Source organism: Miniopterus natalensis, chromosome 7 (genome assembly GCF_054644295.1).
Source record: "Miniopterus natalensis isolate mMinNat1 chromosome 7, mMinNat1.hap1, whole genome shotgun sequence".
NCBI classification, from domain to species: domain Eukaryota; kingdom Metazoa; phylum Chordata; class Mammalia; order Chiroptera; family Miniopteridae; genus Miniopterus; species Miniopterus natalensis.
This window is the reverse complement of record NC_142087.1, coordinates 787918-806486: the sequence shown is the minus strand read 5'-3', so window position 1 is coordinate 806486 and position 18569 is coordinate 787918. Positions and strand designations below refer to the sequence as shown.

Genomic DNA, 18569 nt, shown 5'->3' with positions numbered 1-18569 from the left:
CACACCATGGGCAATGCTCAGAGTTCAGTCCCTCCCTGTGTATGAAACTCCATATGGGTCCTCCCATCCCTACAGTGTCACCCCCTTTCCTCGCACCCTCTTTGGTCTCTCTGGCCCAGCAGCATGTGCAGTTTTGCACCAAAGGTCCCCCTCAACCCTCTCCTTCCTAATGCACACACAGCATAGGTTCTGCACACAGGCTGGAATGACACTGTGGCCAGAGGAGCCATACCTCTTGGGCAGTCTTCAGTACAGATGAGGTCTTTACAAATCCTGGAGGTCGGCCTTGAAATTCAAAAGTAGGACAGAAACACTGCACTTTCTAACAAAATCATCTAAGTTTCTACCCACACGGCTAATTTACAGGTGGGCTTCTCACTAGCTCTGTGGACCTAATCAGTATTGTCTTTAGGATACAGCTGCCAAAACAATCCCCCCAAAAGTTCTGAAGGTCTGAGGTTGAAGTATGAAACCAACAGCAAGAATTTTTAGCCCACAAATTGAACTGAATTGGGATTTTCGCCAACATTTGCTGAAGTCTACCCTGTCCCAGGCAGAGCATTTTCTCTAAATTATCTTTCTATAAATGAAGAGTCTTGGAGTGCTCTAACAACAGTTCACCAGGAACCAGGAACCCAAGTTTTTGGCTGAGAAACCACATTCTTTCTTGGTAAACAATACAAAGAAAATCTATCATCTATAAGCAGAAGAGAGAACCCACTGGTCTGTTTTTCCACCAGTAAGTGGAATGTTGGAGCAGAGTTTTTGCTGTTCACTGGAGCCAGGACTAATTGCCCCAGTATCTCAGCTTCACCAATGCTCATGTCACCTCCTCAAGCCTGCGGCACTAAGACAGTGCTGGGTTTTGGAAAGCACTCCCACCACCATTTGGTGAGTACACCCTCGTCTAAAATAGGAACACAGAGGCCCTGGCAGGGTGGCTCAGCTGGTTGGAGTGTTGTCCCATACACCAAAAGGTTGTGGGTTTGATCCCCGGTCAGGGCACTTGATCCCCAGTCAGGGCACTTACAGGAGGCAGCCGATTGATGTTTCTCTCTCACATCGATGTTCCTCTCTCCCTCTCCCCTCTCTCTTCTCTCTTCCTTCTTTTCTCTCTAAAATCAATGAAAAGCATATCCTCAAGTGAGGATTATGAAAATAAAATAAAATAATAAAATAAATAAAATAAAATAAAATAAAATAAAATAAAATAAAATAAAATAAAATAAAATAAAATAAAATAAAATAAAATAAAATAGGAACACAGAGGAGCTGTCAATGTGCCAGGGAAGGAATGGTGAGAGCAAGCTGGGCAATCTGACCTGGAAAAGAGGAAGGTAAGATGGGACATCGAGGGTATCTTCAAATATCTTCAGGGCCAACACAGAGGAAAATCAAACCCTGCTCTGAACCACAGGCCAGAGGAGGCCACAGGAGGCACATTTCAACCCAGTCTGGTAGGGAGGTCTTTCCAGCTGCTGCACTGTCCTCAAAATGGGCTATATTCAGTAGTGATGAGTTCCCCATCCTCAGAAAGACTCAAACTAAGGACAGACGACTCCTTTTGGTCAAGTAACATAACAGAGGGAATTCAAGAGCAGGTGAGTGCAGGCAACCATTCATGTCTATGAGGCAGAAGGTCAAAAAAGACAAAGTAAGTTCTAGAAAGACATCTGCAAGGAGGAAAGGAAACAGTGAGAGAAAGAATAGCAACCACAAATAATACAATATGGAGAAGAAAATAATTGGCTAAGTCACAGAGATGCTATGCTTTAGAATCTCGCCATTTCCCACTAAGTGTCATATGCACCCATTCATTCCAAACACGATCAAATTGGCCAAGTTCATGTAAAACCACTACTACTCAGCTACCTGTCAAAGATTAGAGAAAGATTTGCAAAGCCTTTAATATACTTGTTGGTTATGACAGTGCATAAAAGATAACTATATCCAGGCAGTTTACTACGGCCAAGAAAAGCTTCAGAGCTCTCAACTAGGCTGCCGAAAATCTAGAGAGGTACCGTGGTCACAGGCATCAAGGACGCAGCTGGATCAGAGAGAACATGTCTGGTGCTGTGGTCAGAAAAAAGCCCAAGGCAGCAAAGAATTTCCAAGCTGTGGCACATGGGCTGGCACACAGGCCACTAAAGTGACATTGAAAATGAGTAGGTCATAGTAATGACCTTCAATAAAAAGCAATATGTGCTCTTAAGAAATATTTTGAAAATAAATTACAGCCTTTTCTTTTTATACAGCCTTTTCTCTTTAAGGGGAAGGTAGAATGAATACCCCTTGTGTTTTGTGAGTAGGATGGATAGATGGATGGATGGATGGATAGATATAGATAGATGATAGATGATAGATGATAGATAGATAGATAGACAGACAGACAGACAGATAGATAGATAGATAGATAAAGTAGATAGATACAGATAGACAGACAGATGATTGATAGAGATGATAAGTAGGTAGGTAGACAGATGGACTGATAGGTAGATAGATGGATAGAAATATATATTGATAGAGACAAGCAGATAGGTAGATATAATAAACAGATAGAAATAGATATAGGTAATAAATATTAGGTAGGTAAGTAGGTAGGTAGGTAGATAGATAGATAGATAGATAGATAGATAGATAGATAGATAGACAGATAAAATCAGAAAACAAGCTAAAGAAACCACTTAAAGAAGATGAACCACATAAAAGTACATGATATACATATAACAGAACATTCTAAGGCTTTTGGTATTTTTTACTTAATACCTCTCTAACACCTACAACTGTGGGATGTTTTAGTATTAAGACTCATTTTACCCAAAAGTCAATTAGAAGGTACCCACAATCTATGCAATTCACCCTTCACTTTGGAGATAGTATGAAGTTGTACAGTGCTCCAGGTAAATGACAGCCTCCAAAACCAGTTCATTTCAGGAGCACGCTATCATCCTGAATTGAGCATAAAATGATAAACTGTAACCTGGCCTGGGGACTCACTGGTCTACCACAGCATCAAGCACAGAAGTTTTACATGGCAGCAATACCTGTCTATTCTTGATTTAAATTATGAGTCCCCTTTAGAGAGAGCATTTTCCAGGAAGGCTGTTTTATAGAGGTTAAAAGACCAGTTATTTGGGCCTACTTCTTTCTCTGTCTCATTTGAAAATTATCAGTAATCTAGTTAAGGAAAGAGAAAATCTGTTTCATGAGAGACCAAACCACAGCCCAATAAGCTAGAAAGAAATATTATGTGCCTAAAGAGTGAACTAATGAACAATAAATTTATCAACTGCAAATTTCTATAAACTGTAATCAGATCACAAAAGCTTTTAAAGGACCTGGTAAAAGAAAGGAAGGGCAATTGTGAAAAAGAGTTTAACCTTCAGTACACAGGTGATAGATTACTCCATTCCCTGAACTTCCCTCTAGTCATTTTTAAACACTTGTTTAAAGAAAGTTAAATTTTGAAGTTATGAAAGCAAAATTTAAGTAAATACCCAAATTTACTGAGCATAAAGTATTCAAGAAAATGTACCACATTTCCAGTGTTTTCACCAATCTCCCCAGTGGGTATTTTATTAGCAGATTCCATTTTAGTGCTAACAAAAAAAGAATTTCGTATAATTCACTGATTAAGACAAATCAGGAGGTTAGAAAAGAAAACCCCTCCCATTCCTTTTAGAGGTGTGCTTCTTCACCGACATGCAGAATGTTTTGGAAGCACAGAGAAAAGTAGGGCTACCTATGATGAAGGAGTCTGTCCATCTGGACCTCAGCAGTTTGTGACTATCTGTCTTGGTTGGAAATAATGAATTTAATGAATTTGGGACAATGGGAATTGCTTTTCTGAATATTAAGTAAACTAATGAAAACAGAATAGTAACAGACATTGGATTTCTGACATCTTCCCAACCACTATCTGGCCAAGGTATATAGTCTAATCTCAACCCACTCTTATCCATCTATCAAAACTGCCACTAACTCTAACACAGGGTTTCTCAACCTCAGTGCTACCGACATCTGGGGCCAGAAAATTCTTTGTTGTAGGGGCTGTCCTTTGCATTGTAGGTTGTTTAACACCATCCCTGGCCTCTGTCCAATAGATACCAGTGGTACCGCCACCTTCCCCAGCTTTGTTGTGATAACCAAAAATGTCTCCAGACATTGGCAAACGTCCCCTGGGAAACAAAACTGCCTCTAGTTCAAATCCACTGCTACAAAGGATCTAGACTCATTAAAAAATACCCCATATGATTGTTTCATTTCTCACAATTCACAAGGCCATGGGCTGCACTCTGAGCCCCAGACAGCCAATGCAGGGATTGTATAGGCCATGAGCACAAGGTGGATGGGGTGGGAGAGACAGGTCGGGGCATAGCCCCATTATTACGGGGGGAAACTACATGTCATGTCTGATCAATGCTGAGCTAATGGTACCAACCCTGAGTCTGACAAACATCATAAAAGAACAAAAGGCCACACACTGACTTTCTCTCTATCCTAACCATCAAAACAATGGCGAAACCTCAAGTGCATGCCTATTAATCTTAGGCTTCTGATTATCATTATAAGGGAGAAGATTTTCAAAACAGGACTTTTCCACAGGAACCAGGCCATTTTCACTCTTTACAATTCAATTTATTGATTTAAAAACCAGACCCACAGCACGCAAGCTTGGGCCCTACTTGAGCTGGGACCATGAAGCCCCGCATATCCTCCCAGACTCTTCCATTGCTACTTGATTTAAAGGCAGCACATTTTAACTGGAAATGATTTGTGACAGCTCATAAACAGCTCTGAATACAAACCATTGTCAAAGGAGGTATTAACAAATTTGCACTTCTCAAGTTCCCACACAAGCAATTTTCTCATCATTCTGACAAGAGAAATGTTTAAGGAAAATGCAACAAACAATTCTGAGATCTATGGGCAATGTTTTCCAAATAAGTGCACCAACATATATCAAACAGCTCTTTCATTTCAGCAATATGAATTTCCTTTCACCCCAGCAGGTGCACCTGCAACACTGGGTGCCCAGACACCTGGGCTTTCCCCCTCCATTCATTCAACCCCCACTTTTGACCCTCTCCTTAGAAAAGAGAAGGCTCTCTATTTCGTGCCAAAGCACACGCCAGCTTACCAGGGGTCTCATTTTCAAAGGACTCTCTAAGAAAGCATCTAAGAGGTGCCAGACTGCTGGAGATGCTGTTGGCAGTGATCTGTAACTTGACCCTGTTCGCAGCAGCTCCAAAGACCTGCTGGAGTTCATGGGATTTAAACTCAGCACCCAGATGAAATGCTGACCCTGAAGCAAGGCTTCAGAAATGCTTAAAATTGTTCTCACTCAGTACTTCTCAAACTTTAAGGTGCACAGATCCCCTGGGGACCTTGTAAAGGCAGGTTCTAATTTGTGGATCAGGGTGAGGCTGAGTCTGCATTTCTAACCAGCATCACAAGAGGGTAGCTCAGATCACAGAGCCAGGAAAGGGACCCAAATTTAAAAGGCATTTCTACTCCCAACATAGAGAGGACCCACCTCAAACGTAGGGGATGTTTTTAGAGGAAAGAAACAGATTTAGGTTCACCCAAACTTCCCACAACATTCAGGGCAGTTCATGGATCTGAGTCCTGTCAACATATATAATCACTGTTCTAATTCCAATAGAATAATAGAGCATTAAAACCTCGTGTGTGTGTACACAGCACCGTTCCCCCTGAGGGATCAAATAGTTTAAATTGAATCTTTCTTGCAAAGAAACTCCATTTGACTTCCAGTCAACAATTAACATTCATAATGTCCTAAATAAATGGTGAGCTGTTTTCAAAAAGGTTAGAAAGCACAAAGGTTAGGCAGAAACAGGATGACAACAAAGAGTAGTAATAAGCCTGGCCAGCGTGGCTCAGCGGTTGAGCATCAACCTAGGATCCAGGAGATTAAGGTTCGATTTCCCATCAGGGCACATGCCTGGGTTGCAGGCTCGATCCCCAGTGTGGGGGGTGCAGGAGGCGGCCAATCAATGACTTGCATCATTGATGTTTTTCTCTCTCTCTTTCTCTCCCTTCCTCTCTCTGAAATCAATAAAGATATATTTTTTAAAAAGAGTAGTAATAAGTCGGCCAAAAAACTAATAACAATAATAGTCTCCTCAAAATAAGAAACGATGATGAAAATTGCCCCTTCCCTAATCTTCCCCATCCTGAAGAAATACAACTCCAGTTGCTCATGCAAAAACTCTGACGCATCCTTGTCTTTCTCAGCCCTCAGCAAATCCTTGCAGCTCCACCTTCCAGCTCCTGATTCATACTCTCCATCTGGACCACCCTGGCCTGAGAACCATCATCTCTAAGGACTCAATACTGCAACAGCCTCCTCTACTGTCACCCCACTTCACCTCACTTTACCACAGTCATGAAACCTAAGCCAAGACACTGCTCTGCTCCAAGCCTGGACTGGCCCCCTTTCACCAGAGCCCTGCAGGGCCGCGCACACTAGCACATGCACCCATTCACCTGGCCTATCCCTCGCTCCTCCCCTTGCTCCTCTCCAGCCTCATGACCTTGAACACTCCAGGCAAGCTCTTGCCTCAATACTTTTGCACAGAATTCCCTCTGCCTAGAAATCTTCCCAGTATCCACATGGCTCACTACCTTGGGTCCCTGCTCAACTATCACCTAATAAGGCTTTCCCTGGCCCCTACATACAGAACCCCACATTTTGTTAACAGTGGATCTTTTTAAATTAAAATAATTGGGGGTTTGTTCTTTTAAATGCTTTATAATTTTTATGCTTGTTACTTGTGCTCATTTTTGTTTGGTGAGGCTCACTCTAGTTCAGACTAGGACCATCTCTAGTTCTAGCACAGCCATGAATGAGGACAATATTGGATGTATCTGTGACAGCAAACACTTCAGCTGGAGTTTTAGGCCCAGCTATGCCCCAGATTAGCTGAGCAGCCTCAAAGCAGCCCTTGCTCTGTCTGTGCCCGGCCTTCCTTGCCTGTGTGGTCAAGTGGAAACAGAAGTTGTCATCCCACTGCTTCAAACTCTCCAATGGCTTCCCAAAGCCTACAAGATCGCACACAGTCTCAGGAGAACCTTCAACCAGCCTGTGGGACCCCTTGCTGCACCCCCCACACTCCCTCCCAGGCTGTTTCCCTACCTGCATTGTGAGAACCTATCCCCAGCCAGCTCTCCCTGCACGCCTACCAGGGAAGCAGGGAGCCTCGCTCACTCGTGTGCTTGCCTTGGGGGCTCTCCCAAGGGGCAAGTCTACATTTATTCACAGGCCTCCTTAATCACTGTGTTCTCCCCACTTTACAGTGAGCTCCTGAGCTGATGAGTGAGCAGGTGAGGGGGTCATCCGAAACTCACAGTCTCATGGGCAGTGACACCAGAGCGTAAAGGGGCAAGTACAGCCCTGTGCCCGATCAAGAGCACCTGTGTTCATTTCTACACAAAAATAATAAAAATATAATTGATTCTGATCATTATGCCTTTAAGAGCATAACAAAAGACTATTCTGAATTCCAGGTTTTTCTGTTTTCATTGAATACAATCCTTCTTTCCTTCTGTCTCTGTCCCTCCCCCCCTTTTTTTTCAGAATTTATAAGATAACAGACACCGTACCTCCCATTACAAATCAACCCCCATTAGCACTGTGTGTCATAATCAGTCCCAAAAGGAACCTTGCCTGCTCATGTTAAATCAATCATAAGAAAGACTTATCACCCATCCTAATTCTAGTTTACCCTGCAGGATTAGAAATTCCTTGGGGGCAGAGCAGGGAAGAAGAAAATAAGGACTTTTAAAATATTACTCTTCCTAGATTCATATTACATCTCTATAAAGGAATGGAGTCAATGACACATTCAGTAAGCAGTCTAAGCATGCTCATGCTAAAAACAGCAGAAGCATATGAAAATGTATCCCGCTTCCCTCACAAAGACTGCCTCTGGTCACTTGGAGGCTCTGGCTCCTGTTGCCTGTTTCCTTCGGGCCACAGCTCTCGTGTGTTCTCAGCAGCTGCAAATGTCTGACACTTCATCTCACTCCTTTTTTCTCCTGTGGCAGCAGTCGGGACCCCTCATCCAGAGCCCAAGCTGGCCGAAGAGCCCAGAGATCACTCAGACTTGGGGGCAGGGGCAGGGCAGGTGGCGTGCCAGGAGTGGGCAGGCCTGGACGCCGGACCCTCTGGCTGCCCCGGTAGCCACACCAGCATGTTTGTCTCATGCCATCTATTCCCTGAGGCCTCGTGCTGCAGGCGCTGGTTTGGAAAACTAGCAAAATGCCAAGACACAAAATAAACAGAAGAGAAGCCGAACAAGACTATATGGAGAAGGCCTGGGGTAGCGGGGCAGGGGAGGCAGGAGGGGTCAATGGGGGAAAAGAGGACATCTGTGATACTTGCAACAATAAAGATAATTTTTTTTTAAAAAAGACTATACAGATACTACAAAAGTAAGTTTACAGTTGTGAGTACATGAAACATGGGGCTTACACTTGTATTATTATTTATTAATTATTGTATTATTTCCCATATGAACTGTAAACCTCCTTTTGCCCTACCCTGTATACTAGGAACAAGGGTCCCTCTCTGCAGAGGGGCCAGATTCAGACATCCTTGGAAGACGGCACAGGAGATGTGTTTATAAGCATTTCACATAAGCCTTACTTGTAAAGTCAGCCAGTGGCATCTTAGTTTTTTACACCAGTTCCTCCGCATTTTTCAACGGTCTTCACCCATTATATAATTTAGATATTTGCCACATGCATCACAGTCATCTCTGAGATGCCACCCTGTTAAGTGTGGACTGAATGATTCGTATAAGGGCACCATGTGACAGCACAGAGCTACAACGCCACATTTTTATGTGACAGATACACAAAAGAATACATCAGTATCTACCCGTAATTAATTCGTAATTCTTAAGATGATTAAGTACAGAAGTTAACCTTGTCACCCACACCTACGTCAGTCTCAGTGCCTAACATTGCTCTGGGGACCCACCAAGTTCCAATGGAATGACTGCAGTGCTAACCATGTCATCGGCTTGGGTTTCTATTTGTAATTGTAATAATATTAGTAATGACTACTGGAAATATATCATGTGTGTATCAAAGTCAACCTGAGGCCAGTCACCTGGTTAGACATAGGACTGCGGCCTTCCTCTGGGTCACTAGTACCTGCCAGCACCTGCCAGAGTGTGCACAGTAAATAACAGTTGAAGGAATGAACATGTATTTGCATTTGAGCTTCAGCAATGACGTCAGTTTTTCATTAAAAACTTCACTTACAGCAAAGATAGTTATTCTAATACGAGGAGACATTTCAACACATACTGTTCCTCACAGGAAGGCCTAAGTCCCCTTCAAACAATCATATTTCTATAGAACCAAAAACAAAACATTCTTTTCAATTTGCCTTGTTAGGTGGCAAAGGTTGAGTTTTCATGTAAGGCACTAACTTGTTTTGAAGACCAGTAAGAAAGGCATCTTAGCCTTCTCCAGCAGCCAGCCACAAGGTCAGGAATTCCACATTTGGGTTAAACAATTGTTCTTCAAGACACCATCCTCCTTAATATGTAAATAACCCCAAGGGGTCAACAGTGAAAGTATGTATAGCTATTAACACCTTGGTATGAAGCAGTTTAGCAGTTAAACCCATAAACCTATTTATTTCTAGTAGGCTGGTGTTCATTCATTCATTCAACATGCTATTAGTAGACAATGCTCAATTGGAGTAATGACTATTGTGGGCAGCAGCCAATGCACTCCAGATGTGCTGACCCCTGTGATTTCCCCAAATGTGGGAAACTCGGCTGCCTAATTTGTGGTAGTGGGGGGCTGCTTTTGCGCTCTCCCCTGGTTAGAGAGAGAGAGAATAAAATTAAAATTAAAAAAACTAGAAAAAGCTACAAGAAAGAAAACTCTGCCAGGAGAAATAGTACATTTGGAGCAAGGGGGTAATTCTTCAACCCTTTGTCATCCAAGGGTGACATAAGTATCCTGGGCACGTAGGGAAGGTGGCATGTGAAAATAAGGCAGTTGTTCCCCTGTTAAACTGAGCTTTAGTCTGGCTCGTACAATCACATATTCTCAAGAAAAGTGCAGTTATGAGGAGTTGGAGAGGTTTTCTGAACCACTGGGTCACACTGCATAAACATAACTAGAAGCGAGGAAAGGCTTTGGAAGGTGTATACCAAACAAATCATACTGCATACAGCTTGTATTTGGAGCATTTTTCTTAGAAACTGTGGTGGCAGAAAGCAGGAAAAAAAATCAAATCCAATTCCTATTTAAAGGTGCTTTTATTAGCAATTCCAGAGCATTAGGAAGGAACCACGTGATGACACACAACAAACATGCAACCAGGTACAAACTCAGCAGGCCTCGTATACACACATGTGAAGGGTACTGCTGAGGGTCATGATAACTCATCTAAGGCCAACTTATTCGACAGGAAATGAGAATTGTTGGGGACAAGTGAGATTAGCCACGTTGATCACCACTGAGAATGGGATTCACTGTACTGTTCTCCACTTTTATAGAGTTTGAAATTTTACCATAATAAAAGGTTAAAAATAAAATTGTTTAAAGGATAAAAAAGAGCAGTGGCTAACTGCAGCATAGCATATTGGACTGGATCCGAGAATAGAAAAAGGGAATTAGTAGAAAAACTGGTGGAATCCAAATCAAGTCTGTGGTTTTAGTTTTGTGTGTGTGTGTTTTATCTTTATTGTTGAGAATATTACAGGTGTCCCCTTTTTATCCCCATTGATCCACTCCAACCCACATCCATCCCACCCCCAGGCTTTCCCCCATACCAATGTCTGTGTCCATGGGTTATGCTTACAAACATGTAAGTTCTTCGATTAATCTCTCCCCACCCACTCCCCTATCCCCACCTTCCTTCTGAGATCCCTCAGTCTGTTCGATGCTTCTGTCTCTAGACCACTTTGTTTATCTCTTATTTTGTTTATTATATTCCACATATAAGTGAGATTATGTGGTACTTGTCTTTCTCTGACTGGTTTATTTCACTTAGCATAATACTTTCTAGTTCCCTCCATGCTGTGCCAAAGGATAAAAGATCTTTCCTCTTTACAGCTGCATAGTATTCCATGGTGTAAATGTGCTACAGCTTTTTTATCCACTCATGTACTGATGGGCACTTGGGCTGTTTCCAGATCTTAGCTTTTGTAAATTGCACTGCTATGAACATAAGGGTGCATAAGTTCTTTGTGATTCGTGTTTTGGGTTCCTCAGGATATATACCTAGAAATGGGATCACTGGGTCAAATGGCAGGTCAATTTTTAATCTTTTGAGGAACCTCCATACTGCTTTCCATAGTGGCTGCACCAGTCTGCATTCCCACCAGCAGTGCACTAGGGTGCCCTTTTCTCCACACCTTCACCAGCACTTATAGTTCATTGATTTGTTGATGGCAGCCATTCTGACAGGTGATACCTCACTGTGGTTTTAATTTACATCTCTCTGATGATTAGCAAAGTTGAACATTTTTTCATATGTTTCTTAGCCATTTGTATGTGCTCTTTGGAGAAGTGTCTATTTAGGTCCTTTGCTCATTTTTTAATTGGATTGTCTTCCTTTTGTTAAGTTGTATGAGTCCCTTATATATTTTGGATATTAACCGTTTATCCGATGTGTTGTTGGCAATTATGTTCTCCCATACAGCGGGCTCCCTTTTCATTTTGTTGATGGTTTCTTTTGCTGTGCTGAAGCTTTTTATTTGATGCAGTCCCACTTGTTTATTTTCTCCTTCCTTTCTCTTGCCCTAAGAGATGTATCAGCAAACATATTGCTACGAGAGATGTCTGAGATTTTGCTGCCTATGTTTTCCTCTAGGATTTTTATGGTTTCATGTCTTACATTTAAGTCTTTTATCCATTTTGAATTTACTTTTGTGTAAGTTGGTGGTCTAGTTTCATTTTTTTGCATGTATCTGTCCAATTTTCCCAACACCATTTATTGAAAAGATTGTCTTTACTCCATTGTATGTTCTTGCTTCCTCTGTCAAATATTAATTAACCATAATGGCATGGGTCAATTTCTGGGTTCTCTGTTCTGTTCCACTGATCTATATGTCTGTTCTTGTGCCAGTACCAGGCTGTTTTGATTACAGTGGCTTTGTAAGATAACTTGATATCTGGTATTGTGATCCCTCCAACTTTGTTCTTCTTTCTCAAGATTGCCATGGCTATTCGGGGTGTTTTTTGGTTCCATATAAATTTTTGAAGTGTTTGTTCTAAATCTGTGAAATATGCTGCTGGTATTTTAATAGGGATTGCATTGAATTTATAGATTGCTTTGGGTAGTATGGACATTTTAATGATGCTAATTCTTCCAATCCATGAACATGGTATATTTTTCCATTTGTTTATATCTTCCTCTATTTCTTTTTCCAGTGTCCTGTAGTTTTCCGAGTACAGGTCTTTTACATCTTTGGTTAAGTTTATTCCTAGGTATCTAATTTTTTTAGTTGCAATGGTAAATGGGATTGTTTTTTTAGTATCTCTTTCTGAGAGTTCATTATTGGTGTATAAAAATACCATTGATTTCTGGGTGTTAATTTTGTATCCTGCCACCTTGCTGAGTTCATTTATTAAATCTAGTAGTTTTTTGGTGGAGTCTTTAGGATTCTCTATGTACAATATCAGGACATCTGCAAATAATGACAGTTTTGTTTCCTCCTTTCCATTGTGGATGCCTTTTATGTTTTCTTCTTGCCTGATCACTGTGGCTAGGACTTCCAGTATTATGTTGAGTAAGAGTGGTGAAAGTGGACACTCCTATCTTGTTCCTGTTCTTAGGAGAAATGGTTTTAGTTTTTGCCCATTGAGTATGATGTTGGCTGTAGGTTTGTCATATATCGCCTTTATTATGTTGAGGTACAATCCCTCTATTCCCACTTTGCTGAGAGTTTTTATCAAAAATGGGTGTTGGATTTCATCGAATGCTTTTTCTGCATCTATTGATATGATCATGTGATTTTTGTCTTTCAATTTGTTTATGTGATGTATCACGTTTATTGACTTGAGAATACTGTACCAGCCTTGCATCCCTGGAATAAATCCCACTTGGTATTGGTTTATGATCTTTTCAATATATTGCTGGATCCGATTTGCTAATATTTTGTTGAGGATTTTAGCATCTATGTTCATCAGGGATATTGGCTTGTAATTCTCTTTCTTTGTATTGTCTTTACGTGGTTTTGGAATTAGGCTAACGCTGGCCTCGTAAAAAGAGTTTGGAAGTGGTCGTTCCTCTTGGATTTTTTTAAATAGTTTGAGGAGGATAGGTATTAGTTCTTCTTTGGATGTTTGGTAAAACTCCCTGTGAAGCCATACAGGCCAGGGCTTTTGTGTGCTGGGAGCCCTTTGATTACTGCTTCAACTTCATCAACAGTTATCGGCCTATTTAGACTTTCTGACTCTTCCTGACTCAACCTTTGGAAGGTTGTATTTTTCTAGGAATTTATCCATTTCATCCAGGTTGTCCAGCTTGGTGTCATATAGTTGTTCATAGTTATTTTCTTACAATCCTTTCTATTTCTGTTGGGTCAGTTGTTATTTCACCTCTTTTGTTTCTGATTTTGTTGATTTTGGTCCCTTCTTTGTTTCTTAATGAGTCTGGCTAAAGGTTCATCAATCTTGTTTATCTTTTCAAAGAACCAGCTCTTGGTTTCACTGATCTTTTGTATTTTTTTTTAGTCTCTATGTCACTTATCTCTGCTCTTATCTTTATTATTTCTTTCCTTCTACTTACTCTGGGCTTTTCTTGTTGTTCTCTTTCTAAGTTTTTAAGTTGTAGGGTTAGAGGGTCTATTAGAAGTTTTTCTTGTTTTTTGAGGTAGACTTGTAGTGCTATGAACTTCCCTCTCAGAACTGCTTTCATTGTGTCCCATAGATTTGGAGTTGTTGTGTGTTCATATTCATTTGTTTCCAGGAAGTTATTTCTTTCTTGATCTCTTTGGTAACCCATTCATTGTTTAAAACATGCTTTTCAACCTCCACGTGTTGAAAAGTTTTTGGATGAGAGTGAAGGGATGGAAAAAGTCCCTTTTTGATATGCGATCAAATTATTGCAATGTTAATGTGATAAGTGTGCCGTGGTTGAGTACAATGTTAATATAGGCACACCTAGGAGATATCCAGATTCAGTTCCAGACCACCGCAATAAACTGGGTGTTGCAATAAAGTAAGTCCCAATCTTCTCACTAGTGGAGAGTCTTGTCCTCCAATTTGTAAAAATGCAACATCTGTGAAGTGCAATAAAGCAAAGCACAATAAAACGGTGAATGCCTGTATTAGGGGAAATTAGATGAAGGGCTCATGGGAACTCTCTGCACTATCTTTGTAACTCTTCTATAAATCTACAATTATTTCAAAATAAATAAAGGAAACTTTTTTTAAAAGGCAGTAGCTTAGTGATAGAAAGGGGAGAGATACAGATTTTAAAATCCTGCAGCCTAAAAACATAACCCATAATACCTAGTTCCTAAAAAGATAACCAGGATAGAATTTAAACAATCCCATTCCAGTTGCTTTAAAAAAAAAAACTATGAATAAATTTAACCAAGGATGTAAAAAACCTGTACTTAGAAAATTATAAGACACTGAAGAAAGAAACTAAAGAAGATACAAATAAATGGAAGCATACACCATGTTCACAGATAGAAAGAATTAACATCATTACAATGTCCATACTACCCAAAGCAATCTATAGGTTCAATGCAATTCCCTTCAAGATACCAATGGAGTATTTCACAGAACTAGAACAGATATTCCAAAAATTTATATGGAACCTCAGAAGACCCTGAATAGTAACAGCAATCTTGAGAAAGAACAAAGTTGGAGGAATCATGCTACGTGATATCAAACTATATACAAGGTCACAGTAAATCAAAACAGCAAGGTACTGTCATAAAAACAGACATATAGCTCAATGGAACAGAATAGAGAGCTCAGAAATAAACCCAGGCCTTTACAGTCAATTAATATTTTTAAAAACATGTTTTTATTGACTTTTAGAGAGAGAGGAAGGGAGAGGAATAGAGGGAAACATCAGTGAAAGAGCAACATCATCGATCGGCTACCTCCTTCATGCCCCCTACTGGGGGTCAAGCCCACAACCCGGGCATGTGCCCTGACCAGGAATCATACTGGTGACATCTTGGTTCCCGGATCGATGCTCAACCTCTGAGTCACACCAGCCAGGCAGGCTATCAATTAATATTTAACAAAGGAGGCAAAAACATACCATGGGGTAAAGATAGTCTATTCAATAAATGGTGTTGGAAAAACTGGACAGATATGTGCAAAAAAATGAAACTAGACCACCTTCTTACATCACACACAAGAATAAACTCAAAATGGATTAACGACTTAAATGTTAGACTCGAAAACATAGGCAGTAACATGTTGGACATTTCTCGTAGCAATATTTTTCCTGACATATGTCCCGGGCAAGGGAAACAAAAGAAAAAATAAACTGGACTGCATCAACCTAAAAAGATTTTGCACAGGAAAGGAAACCATCAACAAAATAAGAAGACTACCCACTAAATGGGAGAACATATTCACCAATTCTACGTATGATAAGGGTTTACCCAATAGCCAAAACTTATAAAGAACTTATAAAATTCAACACCCAAAAAACCAAACAATTCAATTAAAAAATGGGCAAAGGACCTGAACAGACACTTCTCCAAAGAGGACATACAGATGGCCAAGAGACCTGAAAAGATGTTCAGGCTTTGGCAAGCAAGTCAACAAGATGGCGGCGTAGGTAACCGCTGTACCAGCCGCCTCCCCCAACCACATCAAAATCACAACTAAAATATAGAACCACCATCACTCAGAACCTCCTGAGATCTGGCTGAACAGAAGCCCTACAACCAGGGAACTGAAGAAGCATCGAGACCGGTAGGAAGGGCGGAGACATGGGCAGATTGGGGCTGAATGGCAGGGACGGGGCCGCGGGCCCACACCCGGTGCCAGTTTAAACCCGGGAGGGACATCTCGGCAGTGGAGGTTTCCAGGAGGAGTGAGGGGGTCCCAGACCCACAGCATGCCCCCAGCCCAGGGCTCCAGAACAGGGAAGAGAAGTCCCCACAACTCCGGGCTGTGAAAACCAGCGGGGATGGTGGCTGAGGGATGGGGATGCTGCGGGAGTCCCAGGCAGCTCCTATTAAAGGGCCCGCACACAGACTCAGACGCGCTCCCTCTGAGCCCCAGCACTGGGCAGCAGCTTGAAAGGAACCTGGGACACTTGGGAAGGAACTAACTTGCCTGAAATCGGGTCAAGAGGTGGAGGGGCAGCTTCCTCCCAGACAGAAGAGCTGGCAGAGGCCATTGCTCCTTTGGCGAGTCCTCCCCGCACACAGCCAGCAGCAGGCACCATATTTGAATCTCCAGCACCTGACTCACACCTCTGGCCCCACCCCGTGATTCCCAGAGGCCCCACCCCTCCCTACCTGCAAGCTCATCCAAGCCATTTCCAGGGGCTTTTCTATGCAAGTGGCCTCTCAAGCCTCATGCTTAGGACTTTCCTAAAATCTCTCAAATAAGCATCAGTGTGCCCCATACGGCTTGATAAGTGGCCCCAGACCTGGAACTAGTGGCAGCCTGCATTGGTTCATAGCTTGGCCTCTCCTGGACACCTCCAAGCCAAGCACAAGTAGCAGCCAACTAAGGTTTGCTGTGTAGCTCATGCTGGGTGGCCCTGGGCAAGGCACTGGCAGAAGCTGACTCTGCACCTCCTGGGAGGCCCCAGAGACAGTGCACCCGGTGGTCAGACTTGATCACGCTGGATTACAACCCTACCATAACCACAAGTGACACACTCAAGGGGGCGCACTTGGTGAACACCAAAGCTCCATTGAAGTAAATCCCGCTCCATAGGGGTGTCTCCAGTACAGCAGTTCTTTGGTTGTAGTTACAGCTGGTCCTCACAGCCGATTGGCCTGGGGGTCAATTCCTCCCAGGGACGCCAACAGCAACCAAGGCTCAACTACAACAGGACAGTGCACACAGCCCACACAGGGGAGCACCTAGAAGACCCAGCTCAGGTGACTGGGGAGGCTGAGCCACTGGACCCTGCAGGACACCTACTATACAAAGCCACTCTACAAATTCCAGGGAGACATGGCAGCTCTGCCTAATTACACAGAAACAAACACCTGGACGCAGCCAAAATGTGGAGGCAAAGAAACATGTCACAAAGGAAAGAACAAAAGAAATCTCCAGAAAGGGAACGAAATGAAATAGAACCAAGCAAGCTACTAGATACAGAGTTCAGAATTATGGTTATAAGGATACTCAAGGATATTAGTAAGACTATTAAGAAAACAAGTGAGACCATTGATGACATAATAAAGTACGAATCAGAAATGAAGTATACACAAACTGAAATGAAGGCTACACGAACTGAAGTGAATAATAATTTACAGGGAATCAACAGTAGAGCAGAGGACGCTGAGAATCAAATCAGCAATTGGAATATGAGGAAACAAAAACCACCCAACCAGAAGAGCACAAAGAAAAAAGAATCCAGAAATATGGAGATAGTGTAAGGAGTCTCTGGAACAACTTCAAGAGGCCCAACATTTGTATTATTGGGGTGCCAGAAGGAGAGGAAAGAGAGCAAGAAATTGAAAACCTATTTAAAAAAATAATGACAGAAAACTTCCTCTACCTGGTGAAAGAAACAGACTTACAAGTCCAGAAAGCACAGAGAGTCCCAAACAAGAGAAACCCAAAAGAGGCCCACAGCAAGACACATCATAATTAAAATGCCAAAGGTTAAAGATGAAGAATCCTAAAAGCAGCAAGAGGAAAGCAGTTAGTTACCTACAAGGGAGCACCCATACAAATGTCAGCTGATTTCTCAACAGAAACTTTGCAGGCCAGAAGGGAGTGGCAAGAAATATTCAAAGTGATGAGAAACAAGAACCTACAACTAAGATGACTCTACCCAGCAAAGCTATCATTTAGAACTGAAGGTCAGATAAAAAGCTTCTCAGACAAGGAAAAGCTAAAGGAGTTAATCACCACCAGACCAGCACTACAGGAAATGTTGAAAGGTCTTCTTTAAGAAAAAGCTAATGAACAAAAGAATCTGACAAACTAAATAGATCCAGAGACACTGACACATGCAACAGACAATCATATTTCAGAGGGAAGAGGGAAGAAGGGTGGAGGGTGGGAAGAGAATAACCAAAGAAGTTATATGCATATATGCATAACCCATGGACACAGACAATAACAGGGTGAAGGCCTGTAGAGGGGGTGGAGCGAGGAGGAGGGGGTCAATTGGGGGGGGGGAAATGGGGCACCTGTAATACTTTCAACAGTAAAGATAAATTTAAAAAAAAAAAAAGGATGTTCAACATCATTAATCAAATCAGAAAACTGCAAATTAAAACCACAATGAGATATCACCATACACGTCAAAATGGCTATCAATAAGTCAACGAACAAGTGCTGGTGAGGATGTGGAGAAAAGGGAACCCTGGTGAACTGTTGGTGGGAATGCAGACTGGTGCAGC

General features: G+C 41.9%; 1 protein-coding gene across 6 annotated transcripts in view; it reads right to left on the bottom strand.

Moving 5' to 3' along the window:
* Nucleotides 1-18569, bottom strand: part of LDLRAD4 (low density lipoprotein receptor class A domain containing 4) — a 340534-nt gene that overhangs the window by 295848 nt on the left and 26117 nt on the right. Inside the window, exon 1 of one of the 6 annotated variants that reach the window (XM_087818673.1) lies at nucleotides 1031-1051. The exons of the other annotated variants lie outside the window; for them this stretch is intronic. The gene's annotated coding sequence lies outside the window, so the exon portion shown is untranslated. Of the gene's footprint in view, nucleotides 1-1030; nucleotides 1052-18569 lie in introns of those variants that run through there. 6 annotated transcript variants of the gene reach the window in all.